This window comes from Gopherus flavomarginatus, chromosome 7 (assembly GCF_025201925.1).
Source record: "Gopherus flavomarginatus isolate rGopFla2 chromosome 7, rGopFla2.mat.asm, whole genome shotgun sequence".
In the NCBI taxonomy this organism is placed as follows: Eukaryota; Metazoa; Chordata; order Testudines; family Testudinidae; genus Gopherus; species Gopherus flavomarginatus.
The window spans coordinates 54,371,815-54,396,318 of NC_066623.1; positions in this window are offsets into that span (position 1 = coordinate 54,371,815).

Sequence of the window (24,504 nt, forward strand, 5' to 3'; positions counted from 1 at the left end):
TGTACTGAGCTCAACATGCTGATTCTCAACTCCCAGGTCCTTTTCATTGAGCAGGGATCACTGTAAATCATTTGTCATCTCTTTAGCTGGCAAGGAAACCAAGATCTTTCTTGAGTCAAATGAGTCATTTTCTGAAGGGCAAATTTCCTCAATCTGCCCATTCAGTTTTCACAAGGACAGGAGCAGGCCCCACTACATGCATGCTAAGGGCAGAGCCCTAGGATGCCGCAGGGCAGATGGAGATATGAGAGCTGCGGCTGGGCAGCACTGACTGATGTACAATGGCAGAGGTGCATGAGAACCCTAGCTCCAGAATCATATGGAGTCAGAGTTCAAGGCCCATAGGAACCACCCGGTCATGAACTCTGGTCTTCTCACATCGCAGGCCACCAAACCCCACCCTGGTGCCTCGTACTGAGCCCAGTAGCCTGGTCAAGGCTGGGATGTGATTAGGGAGCTCTAGGTTAGTATAACAGAGTGTGTTGCAGGTCAGGACTCAGGAGAGCTGTGTGAGGAGCCCTGACTGGAATAATGGGAGATGTGCAGGGGTGGGGTGCTGCTTGTCACAGGGTAAAATCACAGCTAGGAGTGACTCCTCCTGGCCCCTCAGTGGATTAGCTCCATCCCAGTCTGATGCCCTCTTCTGTCAGTTGCTCTGCCTGGGGCTCTGTGTGACCTAGCATGCTCCCTCTTTGTGGCTTGGCCCTCCAGCCAGGTCACTGTGTGTTTTCCCTTTCCAAAGGATATCCAAGTCTCTCTGGATTAACTGGCCAGTCACCTTTCCAGGCCATCCTCTAATACAAGAGCATGCCACTTTCCTCAGTGGCCTGTAAGGGAACCCAGGCCTGCCCACTACTACAGGCTCCAGCACAGGGGCCCTCGTCTTAGTAACAATGGTCTGCCTACTTCCAGACCCCATTACCATTTCCCCTCTGCTCCTTCCTACTTTCCTCCTTGAGCTCTGAACCCTATGAATCTGGGTTACCAGTGAAGATCCCTGGGGCTATTTCACCCCTTCCAGGTTCCTGTCAGAGTCTGTATTCTGAACAAACCTTCCTCCTCCCACAGAATGACTGCAGGCTATTTCCCCTGTAGCCCCTCCTGCTCTCAGCTAGCTGGCTTTGGACCAGCCAGCCTACACCTGCTCAGCTGAGCTTCATCTTCTAGTAGGGCTTTTGTCTTGCCAGACTAATTCTCCTCAGGTGCAGCCTATTAGCCCTGTCCCAGCTCCCTTAACTCTTTCAGGTGAGGTGTGGAGTGGACACCCCATCACTCAGCCAGTCTGCACTGAAGTGTATTAGTAGAGCTTTGGGATGCCTAGGGCTGAATAGCAGGGGTGGGGTGCGTTAACAAAGCTATGTAGAAGTCCACAACTGGGCTGGTAAGAGGCTACCATTGTGGCACCAACGCAGATCATGGAGCAAAAGGGTTAAACTCCCAGATATTGACTTTGACCTTGACCTCCTCCCTCCCCCAGCATTCTCACATTTCTAAGATGTCCCCTGTGCTGAATTCTTATTCAACTTCAAACTGACAAACTGTTTTTAATCTTTTCCTTCCATCCAGCTTGGAGATTGGGAAGCAAAAATCAATACTGGCTGGCAGGTGATCAAACTGCTTGAGACTGGTGTTGAGGGAGGGGGGGGAGTATGGGGGGGGGAGTTTGACTAACTACCATGAATTACAGGCTTGTGGTTCAGAGGGCTCTGATTTCTGTAGCCTTGAGCAGGGGAGCTTGGGAACACCATTAGAACAATCAGGTCATGAGTTCACAGCTGTCCAGGTGCCTTGAGGGAGACAGACAAGAGTATTTCACTGGCACTTAATGCCTGTTCTCCTGAATAAAGAGGAAACCGGGGTTTGCAGGGGATGTAATTAGCACCGAGCTTTTGATACATAAAACAAACAGAGGGGACTTGATTTAGAGTTTAATAACATTAAAAATCATCCTTCGAAATGGATTGGAGGGGGGGTGGAACCTGCCAGATTAACAGCACCTGGAGACTTAGGTCCTCCTCTGATCTGTGGAACAGGTTCAGCCATGGCAAGCTTCCCCACAAAGGGCCTTCATTCTGACCTAAACAGCCCATCTGTAGGGGAACTTCATCTCCACAGCCTATTCAGACCAGGGTCACTCTGCTGAGCCCACCAACAAGAGGGCCAGTTAGTAATCATTTCCGGCACCTGCTCGCCAAGATCCAGACAGAGATCAGCAGTTCAGTTTACCTAGGCCAGTGGTTTTCAATCTGTGGTCCATGGACCCCTGGGGGTCCGCAGACTGTCTAAGAGGTCCACAATAGGTTGTCATTACCATAGAATAATGGTTTTCAACTTGAGGGTCCACAGACTATGTCTAAGATTTTCAAAGAGGTCTGCACCTCCATTTGAAATTATTTAGAGGTCCACAAATGAAACAATGTTGAAAGCCACTGACCTAGGTCTCAGAGCATCTATCAACTAGAATAGTCCTGGGGCCTTCCAGGCCTCCTGAGTGAATTGCATTGAATTCTTGTTACAAGTCCTTGATCCACAGCTACAGAATTTTAGTGTGGGCTTTTAGTTCTGAAGGGCCCCGGTTCAATCCCCAGTGTGTTGGCCACAATGGCAGCCATCGCACCCACCTAAGATGTAATCCTGATCTAACTATATCAGTTTAAATTCACACTTTACTTTATACCAGGACAACTTCCCCCATGTAAACAAGCCCTCAGTGTGATTAGGCTCTCTTGGCTGCCATTCTTATTTATATCCCACTTTGACACCAAATCCCATATGGACAAAAATGTACCTATTGTGACTCATTCTTTTACCGCCTCCAGGTCAAACTACTGTAACTCTCCCTGCCTGAGGCTGAATGCCGTTGTCACAAGTAGGATGAAGTAGATGCACCACACAACAGTAACACAAGCTGCCACAACACATCACACTCAGCTTTTGCCAGTTCCCCAAGCTCCCCATTCATTTCAGAACAGAATTGGAAATTTTAGTAATAATCTAGCCAACCCTGAATGGATTGGGTCATGGCCGGTTCACAGAGTGCCTCAAAAGATTCAGAACAGTCAGGTATAATGCCAGAACATATAAAAAATGACATTGCATTGATTGTATTCGCAATTTTCACGAGTACTTCACTAAAACCCTCCGTTCATGAGCTGGCCTGAATCCATGGCAGAGCTTCCCAATTTGCCACACCTGCGGGGTGTGGAAACCACAGGACTTTGCCACAGATTTTTGACTGAGTTTGCTTCTGAGTGCACCTTTGTGAGTGGGTGGGGAAAATGGTTGGCAGAGGGCAGCAGATTGGTAAGGCATGGAAGGACCAAACATGCCAGATGATTTATTTCTAATATGCCACATAGGACACAAGGCCTTGATTCTAACAATAACCATGTTCCAAGCTAAAAAATAATCATACATTTTTCATACCCCCAATCTCCATTTTGAAATTGGCGATGCTACCACTCTGTAGCATCAACAATTCAACCCCACAACTAGTTGTGCTTTTCACTCCCTGGGAAGGACACCATTATATGTCATAGACCAGACTCACCAAATGAACCTAGGATTTTGCTTCCATTCCAAGCAATGGCGGCCAACCATTGAACAAGTGGAATATTCTTTTCTCTATTAAAAAAAATTCTAGAATATGTATCCTACTGGTTTCCTTAGCAACTGGTAAGTGGCCAGCATGACATTCTGTGGCACATGCCCATTAAACCTCACAAAGCATTGACCACTTACCAGAGAATATTTTATTTTGTCCCTCAGATTTTCTTTTCCTCTGCGTCTGCCCTCCATTCCCACTGCTTCTGGGCCTCACCAGACACAACAGCAGGTTGGAAAATGGAGGGAAAAAAGAATTCGGTTTTGGGGTAGCCTGAAAGCTGCTTCTCAAAATTTCAAAAGTCAAAACATTTTGGTGGATTTTAGGACTGGTGGAAAAACACCCCAAAATGTAAATTTATCGCAAATAATTTTTAATGAGGGTTTTTTTTCATGGAAATTGAAAATCTCAGCAAAACTTTCAGCCAGCTCTACCAGCTACACACGATGATTCCCTCGCTGCTGAAACCAAAGCAGGGATAATGAGCTTCCTCATCTCCATCCTCTTCCTCCTGCTCGATGCTTTTATTATGCTTACAGAGGAAGACCTCTAAAGTGAAAAACATTTGCATGGGTGCGCACAACCTTGCGAGGAATGTCTTCTTGTGCATAACCCCCAGACTACAAACCTGTGTAAGGAACAAACACAGTGGGCCTTTAGGGAAGCAATGAAGTTTTTTAGGGTTCTTCACAGAGAGAGAGGGGAAAGTATCAGCAGGAGTAAGGATTACAGAGCACAGAATGTAGGCTGAATGTCAAGAAATGCTCCCTGGCAGGAAGATATGTTAGTCTGTAGAATAGTCTCCCAAGCCCAGTCACCTGTTCATTTTACATTAGGCTGGACAAAGCCCTGTAGAATGGACCACTATAGGGTACGATCCTGCTTAGCACCCCCTGGGAAATGGGCTAGATGTTACCAAATTGGCCTTTTCCATCTCGGGCGTCTCTGATTCAAATGACTCTCAGTGTATTTGTTAGCAATGGGTTTGCTCGGGAAGCCCCCCGAGAACCAAGCTGACATTTGAAAATGATCAGTTTAGGAACTTTTTCTCCCCCCTCCTTCCCTTTAAGTCTCTTATTCTATTGTTACCATTCCTCTGAGCTTTTATCATCTAACTCAGTAAATCTCCAGGAAATACGGCTGTGTTTGTGTTGTCACTTCTGATCAGGGCAATGCCAGCGGGGGAGCAGGGAGAAGTAGCGGTGGTGGTGGAGGGGGGAGGGGTGAATAAGGGATTGCCCTGGGCCCCACACAGAGCCAGCATGCAAATGAATGCCAGCTCCGTAAAAATAGCCCCAGCAGTCACATTTTATTACAACCACATTATTGGAATTGGGTTACTGAAAACTGGCAAAAGGGAGAAGGAAACAGAAAGAGAGAGAGAACGAGAGAAAGAGGGACGAGGTCAGGCATAAATTATTCTAAATATCTGAACTTTGAGAATGCCAGGGGGCACATATCCTTCCTTTGATGTATGTACGTTGCAGATCTCTACAGATTGCTGGATGCACTCAATGTATCACTCACTCTCCACCTCTCTGCACAAGATCACTTTCTTCCTCTCTCCATTTAAAAAAAATAACCCTTTCTTTTTTCGTGCTTTATGGACAGCTAGGGAACACTGTGGAAATTTGACAAGTGATTTTTTTAAAGTCAGATTTGCATTAGTTTTGGGGAGGGATGGTGCACCCACACACACGCGTGCACTTTCCCCCTATGCTAGTGCTGTAGGAGTTGTTTATTTCAAAGAGAGGAACTGCAGAACAAGAAAAACGGCAGTGTGTGTGACCCCCAACCCTGTGTTTCTATAGCCCCTTTCAGTTAGAATTGCTTTGAAAACAATGTATAGAGAAAACCAGAATACCCAAAGGGGTAATGTGGTGTAAAGGGTTAATGAGTTTGGGATGGTTCCATTACGTACAAGTATGAAGTTTCACAGGTCATCTCAAGCAAGAGCTAAGGAAACCTTCGTATCAATCTGCCCCCTCATGTCTCCTGTATGTTACCAAAAAATTTTAATACAAGGACAGTCGGGGGAAGAGGCACTTTCTTCATTATAAAAACAAATTCTTGCAACATTTCTTGAACAGATCTGGGAGTTAAAACTGGTGAGGGACAAATGGGAAAACTGGCAGAGAACTAGCACTTATTAAGAGAAGTGCCTTTGAGTGTTTAAGTGAAAATCAGGTCAAAAAGTTTTAAAAATAAGAGCCTCAAATTGTCTCCTATGTTCTGATAAGTAGCTTCCCTATATGGGGCACTATAGTATGACAGTATGCTTATGTATAGGGTAATGTCTAGGATCTTAGAACTCTGCTTTCAGAATGGACATACTTGATAGGACACCAGACATGGAAAAAGGAAAAAAATCCCAATTATTGCACTGTCTTCTCTCTCTCTTTCTATGCTTGAACATTGAACATCCTCAGACCATATTTAGGTACCTAAATAAGTTGCTTGCTTGTAAAAGTGCCAAGCACCCAACAACTTCCATTGATGCACTTACTTTTGAACACAAGCTCACTTCCTTGGGAGTCTAAAAAAGATTGAGGATCCTAGCTTCATGCACCCATACATGGATGAGTCAGTGACTACACAACTAGACTGAGGCCCATGTTCAATTCCCTTTTCTGCCACAGCTGTTCAGTGTGACCTTGGGCAGTTCCCCAATGGCCCTGCCTACCCACAGAGGGGAGTTGGGAGGACAAATGCAGGAACAACTGGAAAGTGCTCATGTACTACAATAGTGGGGCCCATATAAGAACCTTAGAGATTTCAATATGTTTGCTTTTGATTTGCTGAATTAAGAACCTTTGAAAAATGCCTTTCCAGCATTCCCGATACATTTGGCTGGATTTGTCAGTAGTGTTCAGAATGGAGCGGGACTGTGCTGTGGGACTAACTTAACTACATCACTCCATCCAAATATTCCTCAGAAACATCAGGCTTGGTAAAAGGCCAGCTCCTTGCATTCCTGCTACCCAAAGGCCCTTTGTGTAGGGCTATGGGCATAGCATTGCTAGCCATGAGACCCTGGGTTCTGTTCCCACCTTTGCATGGTGCTGTGGCCTCACCCATTTCTGTCTGCATGGGAGATCTCTCTGTGTATAGGGACACTCTCCAAGGAGAAGGTCTTGGCTTCGGTGCCACCTGTCATACAGGAGCTTCCTCAGCTCAAGCAAACCTCAGAGTTCTACAAAGGAAAGAGAATGATGGAGGTGAAAAGTTTTCTAAGGAACCCCATGTCAGTTGGGCCTGAGAGCACTCTGACATGTGTTTGGTAGCATGTTCTGTGCACCACTAACTCAGAGGCAAGTCCTGTAGGTGCTCTGAACCCTGGGCTCTACAGATGCCAGCCCATGGTGGATCACCATTAGATGCTCACACACATTTCTTTTAATAACAAGAGGCTCGTTTTCTAGGGCTGGCATGGAAAGAAAGGCTGCAAGGACCCTGAGCACAAATAAGTTTGACCTCTACCTCTAGCACTTGTTTGCTATATGACTAACTAACTACCAACTTCTCAGTAGTTTCTCAGATGACATTTTTGGCCGATGTGAGCCTCTGAAGTGAGCAATTTTGTTCTGCTTCTGCCTCTCTCCCTATGTAGTAATAATCCATTTATGTTGATACATCCATCTCAACATCTTAAGGAGCTTTCACCTACCTGGGAGCCAAGTCAATATTATTACCCTGATTTTATAGGCGAGCAACTCAGGCACAAGGAGGTGACGTGACCTTCCCAGGGACAGGCTGCAAGGCAGTGGCACAGCTGGAAAGGGAACCCAGGAGTCCTGCTTCTCACTCCTGTGCTTTAGCCATTGGACCGTCCTTCTCCTATTTGCCCCTGTTGTGTTTTCTTTCCTTCCTTTGCCTCTCTTGCTATCAAGCTCTCTCCCATTCATTTTCCTTCAAGATCATCTGTCTCTTTGCTCCCACTTGGTCCTTCCTTCGACTCCTTCTTTTGTCACTGGTCCTTGCAAAGCTCCTGCCTCCTGCTCACACCTTTCTTTGTCACCCTCTGGCCCTGTCTCCCTCAGCCCATAGCCACCTCCTGGGTGTGGCATGTGCTGCTTCTTTGGGGCAAACTGCAGTGCCGGTGCTGGTCACCCCTTCCTCCTCATTGTGATTAGAGTTTCCAGTTTTGGTTCGAACTATTCCTGGAGGTTTCATCACATGACCTAATCTTTAATTAAAGATTATCCTTTAATTCCTGGAGACTTGAGGACAATCCAGGAGGGTTGGAAACCCTAACTGTGATGCATAGTCAGAGTGGGGTGCATAAGCAGAAAGAGGCAGAGCGAGGGTGGGGCCTTGGTGGAAAGGGTCAAATGGGGATGGGGCCTTGGGGTGGTGTGAGGGTGGAGCTCCCACCCGGAAAGAAGAAAGTCGGTGCCTGTGGTGGGGGTGAGGAGGTCAGCAGACAGAGCAGTGAGAAGGGGAGCAGTAGACACCCTAGACTGCCCTGCTCCAAACCCCAAGGAGTAACCTCTAGTATCCTGGATGAGGAGCTGCCAGAGAAATAGTGCCCAAATCCCCTAGCCTGCCTATGAATGACTGTCACCTGAGGGAGTGACACTGAGCAGCAGGGCTGGTCGATTTATTTTCCCCCCAAACGTTTTTTTAAATGAAAAAATGGCATTCTGACCAAAATGTTCATTTTGGTGGAAATTTTCAAGTTCTTTTGCCAAAACTGAGAAACTCTACAGTACAATTTTCCAGGTTGTGTTAAAAATAAATTCAGTTTTAGAAAACAAATTTAAAAAGAACCCAAATGTTGCCAAAAATATTTTCCCAAAGCCAAATATTTTCAGACCTTGGTTTATCACCAAAAAACCCAAAATATCTTGCAGGAAATTTCCGCGGGAAAAGAATAAAATTTCCCATGACAAATGTTTGGCATTTTTGGACCAGCTGTACTTGGCAGGTACGTGTGACCTTGCACAATTCACGTCATGTCCTTGTTCATCCAGCTGTAAAGTGAGGACAGCTATATTGATTTACCTGTCTATCTATAGAGAGGCTGTGTTGTCTAATAGATAGAGCACCTGGGTTCTGCTTCTGGTTCTGTTGGATACCCTTGGGCAAGTCTCTTAATCTCTCTGTGCCTTAGTCTCTCTATCTGTAAAATGGGGATGGATACTTTGCCAAGTGCGTTGAGATCTACAGAGAGAAGGTGCTCTTTAAGATCTAGGTATTATTACTTGATGGAAGGGGAAGAGCAATGACAATTCCTTAACAATATCTTTGAAGAAAAAAAAAAAACAGAGGATCATTAGTTACCATCGTTATCCGTGCGCTGCAGCTTTGGGGAACAGAGCTCAATCATTACAACAAATCTGTCCTAAGCTTACCCCCAATCCTCATAGCTGAGAGGAGTGTATGGGGTAGGAGATCCTCAGGCTATATAGGAGGATAGAAGGGAAGGAATTGTCGGTGAAGGGAAAAGTTTGGCACAAACACTTTCTGTAGAGAAAGCTGCTGATTTAAATAGACAATGAAAGAGAAGGTCCCCAGAGTGTATAAGGAGCTTTCAGCCTTGGCTGGAGGAGATGGCTTAAAACTTCATGTTTGAAATATTTACTCTTCCTGAAGCCTTTGCTTCACAGTGAGGCACAGGAGGCTGGCTTCCTCTGGAAAGATATCAGGAAACTGAGTGCCCCTGCTGTTTGTGGTATGTAGCCAGCAGAGCAGACCTAGGAACCCAGAGCTCCATATTTTGTGTGTCCATGTTAAAGATGCATGAGCATTTTGTAAAAGCAGGGCTTTTCCAAGGCACTAGAGAACCAGTTTCTTCTGCCAGGATGGTTGTGTCAAGTCCTGTGCATTGGCCAGCTCCTGCTCTTCACTCAAAAACCAGTGCAGTTCCACCATGTGCTGTGCATGGCAATCTTCCTGAGTGCCGGATTGTGTGAAGCTGTGTGTGCAGCCCCAGACTAGGGAATGCCCTATGATGCTCAGTGTCACAGTTCAGGGCAACTGCCCCTGTATTTCCCCTCAGTGGTCCAGCAAGGGCACCCTCTCTAGCCTTCCATCTCCCCAGCTGTTGCCTCTCTTGGGTGGAGACACGCTTCTCTCTCCCTTCTGATCAGGATATTTCCAGGCTGCACAGCTCCCTGATTACTCTGTGAGTTCACCAGCAAAGTCACACTGCCTAAGTAAACCTGCTTGCTTTCTTACCAGAGACTAAGCTACCACACTGCTCTTTCTAGGCAAGCTTCTTTAGTCTTAGGGTAAAGCAGTGAAAAGCAGACTAAAAACAAGAAAAGAACCTACCTGCTAATAAGCTTACCAGAGATCCCCCAACTGCAGCAATGAGCTCAGGTAGGTGACTAATCCGTGAAACCCCTCATGAAAAGTTCAGTCCATCCTTTGCACAGTTCAGGGGCATTAACCTGGTGTTTCCAGGCACAGGTAATCAGCTGACAATGGGTTTTCTCCCCAGGATGGCGCTTCAAACTGCCTCCCAAGTACCTCTAAGGAAACCCATCTCACCAGTATTGTCCCAAAGAGTTTTTAGAGTTCCTAACATTTCCACAAGATTGGTGTTAGTCTCCTAGAAAAGTTACATACAATCCTACAATAAACAATTGCATTTAACACAAAGGACCCCAAAGGTTTTAATCTCAATTCAATAAGATTTATCCAGGATATTGCAAGGAATTGCCTCCTGTCCCATTCAGAATCACAGTTCCCTCCCTGGCATCACCTTGTGCTAAGGGGGACATGATCTTCCAATGGTCTAAATAGCTCTGAGGGGATGAAGTCAAAACACCTTCTATTCCCCACCCCTGCCTGCCCACTAGCAGCACACAGAGTGGTGGGGGAGGGGAGAAAAGGAGGACAGTAGCATTCAAACAGGGCTCGCTGTCCCTCTGCTCTGTGACCTATAATGTAGGTCAGCCATGCAAGGAAGCAAGGAGGTACCTTATATCTCCTTACACCCCTGCACAGGTGAAGAGTGTAAGAGACAATGTTGCCTGCCAAGTGTAAAGTGCTTTGGCATGAAAATTGGTATATTAATGTCAATTATCACAGAATATTGTAGTTCAATGCAACATTATAAGTTGGGGCAGCTATTTTATTGGAACCTGATTTAGACTAATGACAAGTGTTGCTTTAACTGGGACAGCAGTGACATAAATTTAGGTAGCGCCAGGTAGTCTAAAGATGCTAACAACAGTAGGTGACTGAGTGTAAGTGCAGGTTTACACTTAAAATGCTGCATTGACACAGGTGCACCAGCGCAGCTGTGCTGCTGTAATGCGTAAGTGAAGATGCTTCTATGCCGACAGGAGAGCGCTCTCCCATAGGAGAAGTTAATCTACCTCCCCAAGAGGTGGTAGCTGTGTCAACAGGGGAAGTTCTCCCATCACCATAGTGCTATCTACATGGGGAGTTATGGTTGGTATAACTACGTTGCTCAGGGGGTGGGTTTTTTACATGCCTGAGCAACATCGTTATGCGGACATAGGTCTGTAGTGTAGACCTGGCTTAAGCTTGCATACACAACTTGCTAAGTAAAGAGTAAAGGGTACCAATACACAGGACTTTAATGCAAAATTGCCACATAGATATTAAGCTGGCATCTTTGTTTCATTGATCTTGGTAAGAGACAATTGGATTCCAGTGGGCTCAGTCAAGAATGGCCCCAAGAATGGTAGGGACTGGCGATCCCAATACTTCTAGATTAAGTGATTTGCATGTCCTATCCGTAGGGAAGGGTTCAACTTTTATCGGTAAATGTCAGCAAATGTCACTTTCACCATACACATGCAAACTGACGAAAAAAATTTTCATTGATAATAATAACCGAAATTTACAGAAAGGCAAAGCAGGAAAACTGCTGCTTGAGAACTCATTAGAGTTGGATTTAAGGCTAAAATTGTGACACATGATGTTGGCAATTTGTGTTTTAACAGTTATAAAGCTTTAATTTTTTGAATCTCAGCATCTACTGCCATTAAATAATTATTGTCTGACCTGCCATCATTTTCCGCAACTGTGAACATTAAAAATTGAAAAAATGCTTAAAAAGAAACATTATTATCCATCAAAATTGTCAAAGAAAAATCAAATTCTGCAATGCCTATCTCTATGCCATTTTTTGCAAACAAGCAGATACTAACTCCTTTTGTTTTTTTTTTTTAACCCTACACTTTGCCTCTTTTTTCTTTAAAAAAAAAAATCTAGGGAATTCCCTACAAAAGCTACATAAAGAGAAGGTTAAGATTTATTATATAACAGGAGCGAGATTTGGGTATTGGTTACAGAAAGGCAAATGTACACGAGGAGCTCTGGACTCTGTTCCCAGCTCTATTTGTCTGTCTCTCCAGCTCACCTTCTCTAAAGGTTCCCATCACTTTTGTATTGTAGTGCTAGTCTCTGCCACTTGCTCACTCTGTGGCTTCTAGTGCCCACATCCCAGGGCACAGGAGAGGGTAGGTGGGGTACCACCAGGAGCAACCAGAAGGAAAGAGAAGTGACCTGGGACTCTTGATTCTATATCTGGCTTGGCCTCTTGAATGACTTTGGGCATGTCATTTCCCCCTTTCTGGGTGTCAGTTTCCCCGTCTGTAAAATGGGAGTATAACCTCCTTTGTAAAGCACTCTGAGGTACTGATGAAAAGCCCTAATAAAGGGGTAAGTATTGTTACTTCTGTGTGCATTTCAACTGAGTTCGTTGAGATTGAAATTGAGCTGTTCACACACACTTGGCAGGTGGGCACCTTTCCACAAATGGCTCACAAACCCAAAGGCAAATTTTTAAAGGTTCCGCCAAATGTCTTACTTTAAAAAAAAACAAAACCCACCATGAAAGCCAATCTCCTGATATTGGAGGGTCTGACTCATGATTTTTGAAGGTTTGGGATTGGCAATACTGATGATGCAGGCAGTAGAACAGAATACAGCCTGTTCTTGTTAGAATGTTATCAGCTCTGCTGAAAAGACTTATTTTTAATCAGCAAATTAACCAGATAGGAATTGCAAGGCACAGAGGGAGCCACAAATGGTCAGCGACAAGGGACAGCTTTCCAGAGTTCCTTTTCAGATCATAACTGCATTTGCAAGAGGATTCCAGAGCTGCAGCACAGTTCCTGCTCAGTTCTATTCAACTTCATTAACTGGTTCATGTTGACTCAACCAACGACACTTAAACCCTTGTCCTGGGGGCTTTGCTTTAACCTGTAGCAAACTGCTGTAGCTACGATCTGCTAGGAGGGAACTGCTACAGAAAAGCGTCTCGGGTCTCTTTGGAAATATTTGGGTCCCAGTTCTACATCTCTTCCCAGTCACCTCCTGCATAAAAAGGCATTGTAGCATTGTGCAGTAATGGGCTATGGGTGCACTCCTGCTGAAGTCAGTGGCAAAACTCCTGTGGCCTTCAATGGGAGCAGAGTTGATCAATGCTGGGTGCTTTGATAAATCACACCCTAACTCCCTGAAGTTTACAGTCATGTTAACAGGGATTTGGGGCCATTGCTGAGGAATACTGTCATATATTTTATAGGGGTTTATCCTCTGACTGGGGGGAGGGTGGGTTGCCTAGTGGTTAGAGCAGAGGATGGCTTTTCAGGACACCTGGGTTCTATTGCTGGCAACTCTTCCTATTATGTGCCTGTAAACACTAACCATGATTGGAGCCTCACTGTGCTGAGGCAGCATACATGCACATCGTAAGAGATAGCCCCTGCCTTGAAGAACTTACTATTTAGGCAGCCTAGACGGACACTGAAGGAGGATAAAGGAAGTATTCTCTGCCCCATTTGACAGATGCAGAAGTGAGACAGAGTTTTGCTGACTTAGAATCATAGAAGATTAGGGTTGGAAGGGACCTCAGGAGGTCATCTAGTCCAACCCCCTACTCAAAGCAGGACCAACCCCAACTAAATTGTCCCAGCCAGGGCTTTGGAGAAGATTGCAGGCCATCGGCACCAGCACAATTTTGCACTGCTACTCTTAGAGGAGGTGTTGGAGGGATCCCAGCAGACACAGTCCTTGATCACCCATGCTCAGTGGAGCGCTGCTCCTGGGCCTGTCTGACAAATCTCATAATTCTGGGGAGCCTGGCTCCTGATTTTGAATGCTTGGGGTTAGCAGGACTGTGAAACAGTCAAGCACAAGACAAACGTACACAATTAAATATGTGTGCTGGTGTCATGCCTGCCAGCTTCTGACTCCACAGCAACACCTGCTTATTTTTCAGAGTGGAACATAGTTAACATAGTTTTCTGGATGAATTTATCATGAAACATTGAATAAGTGTAGTTAACATTCACACTGAGCTACTGTTATTATTTACTAGTTGTATTACCATAGCACCTAGCAGCCCCTGCCATGGACCACGACCCTATTATGCTAGGTGCTGTACAAACAGAACACCACAACAGGCCCTGCCCCAAGGAGATTCCATTCTAAGTATTTGATAGTTTCTGCTGTTGCTGGTTGGGAATTTTTCAGTAGTCGATTAGCTCAGTGTTAAGTTGTTCAATGGTGATTAGTCAAAACAAAAATTGTTCATGAAACAGGGTCTGGTTTGATGAATTTTTCTGACTCAAGAAAATGTTGGGAAATAAAGTTTTAACAATGTCTAAAAGAAACATTGACACTTTTGCCATTAAAAATTTCACTTTTCCAATTCACGATTTTTTAAATAGAAATTTTAGCTAATTAGACTGAAAACAAAGGTTAACAAAAGGGAAAAAAGGGGTCACAATGGAAACGAAATGTTTCAAAATCATCACAACAAAACATTTTTACCCAAATCAATTTGATTTTGGTTCACAGATATTTTCAAGATTTTGACTTTTCATTTCAATTCAAGACAGGAAAAAATCTGAACTCTTGAAAATATTCACAGGACAGGAAAACCATTTCCCAGGCAGCTCTAACATCCACATTCTTTTCTCTTCTCTCCAAGCATTGTTCATCACACTGAACACTGCTTCCACTGCACTGTTCTGGGTAAACACAGAGCAAACTCTACTCACTGTAGATATGGATCTTGAACAAACATGTTGTAGTTATAAAAAAAGACCCTAAATGTTTTGTCTGATTATGAGAAAAACCGGGATTTTTTATGAGTCCCAAAAGACGTACCAGGGGCACTGGGACATCACATGAAAAACCAGGACTGTTGCAGTAAAATAGGGACATATGGTCATCTTAGCCTGAGAAAGTAGTAGCTACTACTTATTATTATTTAATGCTTGAATTGCTGTAGCTGCCTAGAGGCCTCAGCTGAGATCAGGGCCCCTTGTGCTACTTTCCAAACATGTAAATAAGATCATTCTCAGCCCAGAGAGCTCACCACATGGGTTAATGACAAGATGCAACAGGTAGAAGAAACAGATCAAATGAAGGGGGTGGGGGTGCGGGTGGGGGTGGGGAGCAGTACTAGGTAACAGGACAACAAACGTGCTATGCCTAATACCAGTTCCTGAGCAACCCCATGGGTCAGTGTGTATTATGTTTCCCCCATCCCTGTGCTCAGTCCACACAGATGGACACACAGTCCACAGCACTGACCCCTCACTTAGTAAGGCAACTCCCATCTTTTCATGTGCTGTGTATTTATACCTGCCCCTGTATTTTCCACTCCATGTAACTGATGAAGTGGGTTTTAGCCCACCAAAGTTTATGCCCAAATAAATTTGTTAGTCTCTAAGGTGCCACAAGGACTCCTGATGGTTTCCACATGGAATGTGAGTCTGTTACAGCCTGTAGCAGGGTGGTTACCCCACTCCTGCCCTGAAGGGCTTAAAACAGCCCTGAGAGAGGGCTGTGGCAGGGGGAAAGCTGGGCTGATGGAGAAAGCACCCACAGCTGTAGCCAGTGCAATCAGGGCCCAGCTGGCCCTTGTAAGAGGGTGGTGGGCCAGAAGGACAAAGACGCACTCTCTAAGTTCCTTGAGAGAGCAGGACCTGGCTGCCTGGGAAGCTGAGGAGGGTACCTAGGGTGGATCAGTGCTGGGGAAGGGCAGAGGAAGCTGGGGAGCTCCAGCCTAGCAAAACCCCAGGCTGCAGGCCAAGTTAAGGGCCCACAAAAGGGTACTAGGGCTGCAGAGAGGCAGCCCAGGAATAGGCAGAGGCAGCTGGTCCAACCCCCCTTACTGATGATGAGTGGGTTACAGACTGCTATCTGCCTCACTGAGTGGGGGCTAGATGGTGACTGGCAGTAGCCACTGAGGGAAGGTGGGGATAGAGGGTTGGGGGTTCCCCGGGGTGGGGAGACCCAGATTGGTGGGTTACTGCTGGGGGCAGAACCCTGACAAAGGGCACCAGGGTCCGGGAGGGACACAGGGGCCAGCGGCAGGTGAGACACCAGCCGGCAGAGGGAGCTCTGGGCTGGAAGAGCTAATTCCCAGGTTGACCAGCAGGAGGCGCTGCACCAGTGAGTCATCGCCCCACCACACAGCCCTTCAGTACAGAGCCTGACTATTTAGCTCAAGCGCTATCAACTTACACTTTTAGCTTGGGAGGTCTCCAGATCCATCCTGGCTGTCAGCCACAATGGTGGCCATCGTACCAATTCCCCACATGCATAGTTGTGGTCAGCTGACAGTGTGCTGTAGGCCTCCAAGCAAAGATACCTTTTAAGGAAGGAGGATGCTATTAATGACTGCTTCTTGGAGCAGCTAGTCCTGGAACCCACAAGAGGAGAGGCAATTCTTGATTTAGTCCTAAGTGGAGCACTTCTCAGTAACAGTGATCATAATGTAATTAAATTTAACATCCTTGTGGAAGGAAGAAGCTCACCACAATAGTATTTAACTTCAGAAAGGGGAACTATACAATGAGGGAGCTAATTATACGGAAATTAAAAGGAAGACTCATAAGAATGAAATGCCTGCTAGCTGCATGGAAACTCTTTAAAAACACCACAATAGAGGCTCAAATCAAAAGGTATAACCCAAATTAAATAAAAAATAGTAAGAGGACCAAAAAAATGCCACCCTGGCTAAACAGAGTAAACGAAGCTGTTAGAGGCAAAAAGGCATCCTTTAAAAATTGCAAGTCAAATCATACTGAGGACAATTTAGGGAGCATAAACTCTGGAAAGTCAAGTGTAAAAGTATAATTAGGCAGGCCAAAGGAGACTTTGAAGAGCAACTCAAAGATTAATAGCAAAAAATGTTTTAAGTACATCAGAAGCAGGAAGCCTGCTGAACAATCCGGGGGCCATGGGACAACAGAGGTGCTAAAGGAGCACTCAAGGAAGAGAAGAATATTGCAGAGACGCTAAATTAATTCTTTGCATCAGTCTTCACTGCAGTGGATGGGAGAGATTCCCACACTGAGCCATTCCTTTTAGGTGACAGGTCTGAGAAACTGTCCCAGATTGAGGTGTCGTTAGAGGAGGTGTTGGAACAAACTGACATATTAAACAGTAATGTCACCAGGACCAGATAGTACTCACCCAGGAGTTTTGAAGGAATACAAATATGAAATTGCAGAACTACTAACCGTGGTATGTAACCTCTCACTTAAATCAGCTTCTGTACCAGATGACTGGAGGACAGCTAAAGTGACATCCATTTTTTTTAAAAGGCTCCAGAGGCAATCCCAGCTATTACAGGTCAGTAAAACTAACTTCAAGTACCACGTAAATTGGCTGAAACTTAGTAAAGAACAGAATTATTAGACACATAGATGAACATGATTTGTTGAGGAAGAGTCAACATGGTTTTTGTAAAGGCCCCCTATGCCTCTCCAGTCCATTAGAATTCTTTGAAGGGGTAAACAAACACGTGGACATTGTCAAAGGATTTTTTAAACGTCCAGTGTATATAGTTGGATTTTCAGAAAGCCTTTGACAAGGTCCCTCACCAAAAGCTCTTAAGCAAGGTAAGCTGTCATGGGATAGGAGGGAATGTCCTCTCATAGACTAGTGACTGATTAAAAGGTAGGAAACAGAGGGTAGGAATAAGTGGTCAGTTTTCAGAATGGAGAGAGGTATATAGCGGTGTCCTCCAGCAATCTGTACTGGGACCAGTGCTGTTCAAAATATTAATAAATGATCTGGAAAAAGGGGTAAACAGTGCGGTGGCTAAGTTGGCAGATGATTTTGCAGATACAAAATTACTCAGCATAATTAAGTCCAAAGTAGACTATGAAGAATTACAAAGGGATCTCACAAAACTGGGTAACTGGGCAACAAAATGAAATGATGAAATTCAATGTTGATAAATGCAAAGTAATGCACTTGGAAAACATACTCCCAAGTATACATACAAAATGATGGAGTCTAAACTAGCTGCTACCTCTCAAGAAAGATCTTGGAATCATTGTGGATAGTTCTCTGAAAACATCCTCTCAATGTGCAGCAGCAGTTAAAAGAGCTAACAGAATGTTAGGAACCATTTGGAAGGGGCTGGATAAAACAGAAAATATCATAATGCCACTATACCAATGAATGGTACATCTGCACCTTGAATACTCCATCGAGTTCTGGCTGTCCCATCTCAAAAATGATATTTTAGAAATGGAAAAGGTACAGAGAAGGGCAACAAAAATGATTAAGAGTATGGAAGAGCTTCCATCTGAGGAGAGATTAAAAAGACTGGGACTATTCAGTTTAGACGACAAAGGAGAGATATGATAGCAGTCTATAAAATCATGAATGATGTGGAGAAAGTGAATCAGAAAGTGTTATTTACTCCCTCACGTAACACGAGCACCAGGGGTCACCCAATGAAATTAATAGGCTGCAGGTTTAAAACAAACACAGGGAAGTACTTTTTCACACAACACACAGTCAAGCTGTGGAACACATTGCCAGGGATGTTGTGAAGGCCAGAACTATAACTACATTCAAAAAAGAACTGGAGAAGTTCCTGGAGGTTAGGTCCATCAATGGCTATTAGCCAAGATGGTCATGATGCAACCCCATGCTCTGAGTGGCCCTAAGCTTCTGTTTGCCAGATGCTGGGACTGGACAACAGGGGTGGCTCACTTGAGGATTGCTCTGTTCTGTTCATTCCCTTTGAAGCACCTGGCATTGCCCACTGTCAGAAGGCAGTTCCTATGTTCTTATGACAAGAAGGTGGCTTTTTGGATTTGAACGGGGTGGGGAAGGTTATTCTCCTGGGCAGAATTCTAATGTCAAAAGGGACCACTGTGACCATCTAATCTGACATCTTCTATAACACGGGCCATACAACTTGCCAAAATAATTCCTATTTGAACTACAGCAGATCTTTTTTAAAAAAGCATCTACTCTTGATTTTAAAATGGCCAGTAATGGAGAATCCACCATAACCCTTAGTAATACGTTCCAGGGATTATGTGTTCTCATTGATAAAAATGTAAATCTTATTTCTAATGTGAATTTGTCTAGCCTCAACTTCCAGCCATGGGATCTTGTTACACCTTTGGCTGCTAGACTGAACAGCTCATTATCAAATATTTGTTACTCACATAGGTACTTAGAAGGTGATCAAGTCACCCCTTAACCTTCTCTTTATTAAGCTAAATAGATTGAGCTTCTAGCGTCTATCACTATACAGCATGACTTCCAGTCCTTTAATCATTCTTGTGGTTCTTTTCTGAACCGTCTCCAATGTCTCACCACCCTTCTTGAATTGTAGACACTAGAACTGGAAGCAGTATTCCAGCAGCAACTGCACCAGAGCCAAATACAGAGGTAAAACAACCTCTCCACTCCCACTCCGGATTCCTCTGCTTATGCATCCAAGTGGGCATGCCAAATGATAAAGGCAGGCATCATCGAGGTGACAAAATGCTAGCTCTGATAAGTAGGACACAGCTGAGTGGTGAAGGGCTGCAGGAGGGGCGCTCTCTTTTGATGTGATGGAGGATGGGAACTAGTGGAGTGGACACAAAGTGGAGGCCAACGGGGTTAGATCAGTCAGGTAAGAAGATTACCCTAGCAGTAGCATCCTGTTACTCTAGAACTGAGCCTAGAGCATGGACAAGACTGGATCAAATCATGCTGGGACTTCTTGTGCTCCTCCTCTTCATTGGATCTTCCACTACTGTCTCCTGTGCTGGACAGCTGTTGGGATGACTGGGGTTATGCTGGTGGTTTTAAAAACCAAAGTCAGGGTTTAGGAGAAGTTCCTAAATGAATCAGAGATGGAGGACAGATGACTTTACTTTTAATGGGAGTGCACACAAGACAGCGGCATTATGCAGCATAATGGCAGGGGTGTTTGAGTGGCAGACGGGCCAGTGCTGTGCCCATTTACCGCTCACTTCAGCCAAATGACTGGTATAATTATTTCAGGCCACTGTATCATCATAAAGCGCCTTTCTGCTGAAATTATAACGTGTCTCCTTTAATTATGTTAATTGTTAATAAGGATTCTAATTTCGGGTTCATCTTTCACCATTTAAAAAAAAAAAAGCTGGCACTTTTCTGACTTCTCTGGAATTTCTCTCACAAAAAGCTAATTGAAACATTCCTTCAATTTGTGCCACTCTGTTTTGACAGTGGTTTTGCCCCTTGTCATAAAATCAATGGTCTTTCCCCCCCACCCTCCTCACACTGTCTCTTCTCTGACTGTAGGGGCTCCTTTTCCCAGTCGAAGTCTTCCTCAGATCATCGGGGTTAAGTGATCTTTTCATACCGCCCGGTCAGACTGTCAGAAGGCATTGAGTGGCTTTTGAAAATGAGCCATGCTAAGTGGACTTGATAGGGGTTACAACCGCCATTATTGCTATCACCACTGTGATAAAATGGAGCAGTAATGACAGGGGATGGTACTTATCACTGTCTTTTTTAGATCACTTAAGATAGTTTTGGTCTGAAGCTTTTTGCCAGAGATAAATGGAACATATACACGATAAATGTTAGTGATGCAGAATGTGTGTGTATGTGTATTGTTTACCTCAAGGTCTAGTGAGAATGGGGTTTATCATAGTGTGCCCATTATACCACCTGTTGGCATCAGAGTCAAAAAACTTGAAACGAAAAGAGAACATGCTGATCCTTGAAACAAAAGAGAACCAAGGGAGCCCTAAGCTTCCCAAGACCTCAGCCTTTCCCAGGGATTATCATTATATGAAAGGGTTCCCTCACCACAGGCAAGGTCCCCATTTAGTCCTCCCCTTCTGGGGTAACACAAAGCCCAACATAAGGCAGTCCAAAGTCCTCACACAAGGGTCTTTGGCCCCAACTCCGGGACACTGGTCTTTACACCCTTGCCTCAGGGCTTTCCAATGTCCTTGCACCTTCTCTGGACTCATGCCATCTTTCTAGGGGCCAGTAGGGGAACCCGGGCCCACCCATTACACAGGATTCCAGCCCAGGGACCCTATAACCAGAAGCCAATGTCTGCACAGTCCTAATCCTTGTTGCTCTTTCCCTGCCTCATGTCTACCCCAATCTTTCTCAGGGCTTCTTCCCTTCAACTTCTTTAGGCTGACCCTTCTTTTAGGGCTAGGATCTCAGGGCTTATTCTCCTCCCTAGGCTTCCCCCTCACCACTGCTCCGTTCCCAGCAAGTGACTTCAGACTCTCTTCTTGAAGTTCCCTTCTGCTGCAAATGTCTTCTCTTTAGACTCACTAGCCTGCTCTGGCCCAGCTGGGCTTCATGATCAATTAAGCCTGGCTCTCCCGCCAGGTGCTGCAAGAGAGCATGATTGGCTTCCTGTGAGCCTGTGTCGGGCACTCTCCCATCACACATTATTAACACATGGCTGTACCATGGCAGCATGGAAAAACCTTTGCAGAAGTTAAGTTCAGATGTGTATTAAGCCTGTACCTTCCAGCTCTACAGCAGTAAGGATAGAGCAGGGGATGGCAACCTGTCAGAAGTGGTGTGCCGAGTCTTCATTTATTCACTCTAATTTAAGGTTTCACATGCTGGTAATACATTTTAACGTTTTTAGAACATCTATTTCTATAAGTCTATAATATATAACTAAACTATTGTTGTATGTACAGTAAATAAGGTTTTTAAAATGTTTAAGATGCTTCATTTAAAATTAAATTAAAATGCAGAGCCTCCCAGACCAGTGGCCAGGATCCGGGCAGTGTGAGTGCCACTGAAAATCAGCTCGCATGCCGCCTTTGGCACAGGTGCCATAGGTTGCCTACCCCTGGGGTAGAGCATTGCTCAACTGCTGAGCACTGCTCTGCAAGTACAAGGGAGAGGCGTAGGGGCTAGTGGACTGAGACTCAGGAAACCTGTCTTTTCCTGGCTCTGTCCCTGGCCAATCGCTGTCCTTCTCTGTGCTTCTGATTTATAGATTATAAGGCCAGAAGGGAGCAATGTGGGTATCTAGTCTGACCTCCCCTGCAACACAGGACGTCCCTGAATTAATTCCTGTTTGAACTAGAACAGATCTTTAAGGAAAACATCCAATCTTGATTTAAAATTTGCCCATGATGGAAAATCCATCACAACCCTTGGTAATGGTTCCCAGTGGTTAACGACCCTCACAGTTAAAAATCTGCATCTTATTTACCGACTAAGTTTGTGCAGCTTAAGCTTCCAGGCATTTTCTGTCTTGTCTGTCTATGGCTGGAGCACCCACGAAAAAAAATAGTTGGTGCTCATGTAACACCAACAGACCCCAGTTGTCAGTGGGCGGGATTAAACCTGGGACCTTTGGAGTTTAGCGCACGAGCCCTCTACTGCATGAGCTAAAAGTCATATAGCTGTTAGCTAAGGCTATAGAGCAGACTCATTAATCTCTCTCTAAGTGGTCTCAGTGCCACTAGACGGGACAGAACACCACACCCAGGAGATGCATGGGTTACATACTTCCTCTAGCTGAGGAACCGCATCCCAAGCTTCAGAGACTTCCCAGTTGAAATCGCAGATGAGCCCTCACTTGTAACACTGACAGACCCTGGTGATCAGTGGGTGGGATTGAATCTGGAACCTCTGGAGCTTAGTGTGTGAGTATGCTGCAGAGCAGACTCATTAACTTCTCTCTCTAAGTGGTCTCGGTGCCACTAGGTGGGACAGAACATACCCAGGAGGTGAGTGGGTTACACTTAGTACCCACCAGCAGCCCCACAATCAGCTCCTTCCCTTACTCCCAGTGCCTCCCTGCCGATCAGCTCCTCCCTCGCTCTCCCAGTGTCTCCCGTCTGCCATGGATCAGCTGTTCAAAGGCAGCGGGGGTGGGGAGGAGTAAGGGCAAGGCATGCACAGGGGAGGGGACAGAATGGGGTGGGGCAGGCGCAGATCAGGGGTGGGAAGAAGAAGAGCAATGGTGGGGATTTGGGAGAAGGGGTGGAGTGGGGACGGGGCCTGGGCGCAACAGGGATTAAGCACCCCCAGCATCTCTTAAAGACGGTGCCTATGTCTCTCTCTATGCGGGTATACAGCACCAAGCACACTGGAGTCCTGAAGTCAGTTAGAGCTTTGAATTGCTACTGTAATAGAACTAATAATAGAACTGCCAGGATTGGCACTGGCTCAAGACTTGATCCATGAGTTCAGTAGTGTTGACTCTTACAGCTCTCGCCAAAGTTGGGAAGATTTCTGTTTTGGAACAAAAGTTCCAAGATTTTTCAAAGTAACTAATTCAGTGACAGCATTTCCCATGCTCATATTACACCTCTAGTAATAAGTCAGCATGCACAGGCCAGTGCTCCAGAACAACTCTGTAATAACAGACCATGCATATAGTCCTGCAGTCATAAGTAGACCTGCAATTTAAAAAAAAAAAACTGCACTGGATACTTTAAGAATGTGTTTAAATGCTTTTCTGGTTTGGGTGCCAAGTTGTTACAGAATAGGAGACTTTCAGGTATAGATTTCAGTTCCACACATCCACGGAGGTAGTACTAGAAAGAAAAGCAAGGATAAAATGATGTTGTAGTAGTTTTTTTTCTCATGTACCATACATGGCCTTTGTGTTATAAAGATGGATTGAGATTTATACTGTGCAGGAAGAAGAGCTTTTACTGATTCATTTTTGCTGCTCCCGCTGCACATCAAAATAAACTGGACCCAATTAATAAACATGAAACATAGCAAATGCTGCAGCTATAAGCCATAAAGTATTTGAATAAGTATCACTAAGTAGAAGGAATAGTTCTTATTTAGTGATGATAATGGTAGGCATCGTGCAGACCGGTAACAAAGAACAGAGTCGGCCTCAGTGGGCTCCCAGTGTCAGACATGATCTGACAAGTGGCCGAAACAGACACATAACAAAATTAACCAGAGTTTAGCAGAAGTCACAACCCACCATTTGCTTGACACAAATGGGAGTGATTTGCAGGCTTCAAAGCAGAGGTGGGTTTTACGGGGCATTTAAAGGTGAGGGCTTGGTGAATTGTAATGGAGAGAGTTTTTTCCTGACATGGGAGAACACCCAGAGCTGCTTTTGGGGGCAGGAGAAGGAAAGAGAACAAATGAGCAATTGAGGGTGCCATCATTGGCAGAGCAAAGGTAGGGAATCAATGGATCTGCAAGCTAGCAGATTGATATCTAGGATAGGGCTAAATGGTGAAGGACATAAAGACATGTCGCTCTGTGACTAGTGTGAGGGGGATGAGGAATCAGTGAGGGACACAAAGAATGTGGTGATGTGGGTGAAATCATCCTAGTAGCAATGCTTGGAATGGCCATTGGGGATGGAGGGAAGACAATGTGACTGACTAAAGAAGAGGAGATTACAATTAGTTCTGTGCAAGAGCCAGATTTCCCATTTTTGGGGAAATTCTGCAATTTTGAATTCCCCTCACCTCCATTCTGAAATGGAACCAGGGGCAGCTCCAGGCACCAGCGTGCCAAGCGTGTGCCTTGGGCAGGAAACCATGGGGTCAGCCTCCTGGTCACTGTGAGGGAGGGAGTCAGGCAGCCTTCGGCGGCATGCCTGCGGGAGGTCCGCTGGTCCCGCGGCTTCGGTGGTAATTTGGCGGCGGGTGCCGATGGCGCGGGACTGTTAGATCACCCGCAGAAACACTGCCAAA